We start from the raw sequence: 1454 nt of genomic DNA, 5'->3' as shown, positions 1-1454 counted from the left end.
CAAGATGTAGTTAAGAAAGAGATTATTAAACTGCTAGATGCAGGTCTAATTTATCCAATCTCTGATAGTCCATGGGTAAGCCCAGTTCAATGCGTGCCTAAGAAGGGTGGCATGACTGTCATTACAAATGAGAAATATGAGCTTATTCCTACTAGGACTGTAACAGGATGGCGTGTGTGTATTGATTATAGAAAATTAAATGACGCCACCAAAAAAGATCACTTTCCCTTACCCTTCATAGATCAAATGTTGGAAAGATTAGCCGGAAATAGTTACTATTGTTTTCTAGATGGATTTTCCGGATATTTTCAAATTCCAATAGCACCTGAAGATCAAGAGAAAACCACATTCACATGCCCTTATGGTACTTTTGCTTACAAACGCATGCCATTTGGACTTTGCAACGCCCCTGCAACCTTTCAAAGGTGTATGATGGCGATTTTTCACGACATGATAGAAGAATGCATGGAAGTTTTCATGGATGACTTTTCAGTCTTCGGTGATACATTTGAATCATGTCTAGTTAATCTGGAACGAATGCTTATTAGATGCGAATAATCAAACCTAGTTCTTAATTGGGAGAAATGCCATTTCATGGTTAAAGAAGGCATCGTTCTTGGACATAAAATTTCAAAAGAAGGAATTGAAGTGGATAGAGCTAAAGTAGATGTAATTGCTAAACTTCCACATCCCACCAATGTTAGAGGAATTAGGAGTTTTCTAGGGCATGCCGGTTTTTACCGACGTTTCATAAAAGATTTTTCTAAAATTGCCACTCCTATGAATAAACTCCTAGAAAAGGATGCTCCATTCATCTTTTCAGATGAGTGTATCAAATCTTTTAATATTCTTAAAGAAAAACTCACTAATGCGCCGATCATGATAACACCAAATTGGAATCTACCATTTGAACTAATGTGCGATGCAAGTGATTTTGCAATGGGAGCCGTTTTAGGACAAAGGATTGAAAAACGATTTCAACCTATATATTATGCTAGTAAGACGTTACAAGGAGCACAAACGAACTATACAACTACTGAAAAAGAACTCCTTGCTATTGTCTTTGCTTTTGACAAATTTCGATCATATCTCGTTCTAGCAAAAACGGTGGTCTATACCGACCATTCTGCTCTTAGATACCTATTTTCAAAACAAGATGCTAAACCAAGATTAATCCGTTGGATCTTACTCTTACAAGAGTTTGATATTGAAATCCGAGATAAAAGAGGAGCAGAAAATCTCGCCGCTGATCATCTTTCACGTCTTGAAAATCCTGAGTTAGAAGTTCTAAATGAATCGGCCATACAAGACAACTTTCCTGATGAATATCTATTGAAGATAGATTATAAAGAAATCCCATGGTTTGCAGACTATGCAAACTACTTAGTTTGTGGATTCCTTGAAAAAGGATTATCGTACCAAAAACGAAAGAAATTCTTCAGTGATATAAAACA

This window comes from Rutidosis leptorrhynchoides, chromosome 1 (assembly GCF_046630445.1).
Source record: "Rutidosis leptorrhynchoides isolate AG116_Rl617_1_P2 chromosome 1, CSIRO_AGI_Rlap_v1, whole genome shotgun sequence".
Taxonomy (NCBI): Eukaryota; Viridiplantae; Streptophyta; class Magnoliopsida; order Asterales; family Asteraceae; genus Rutidosis; species Rutidosis leptorrhynchoides.
Note: the sequence above shows the minus strand (reverse complement) of the source record.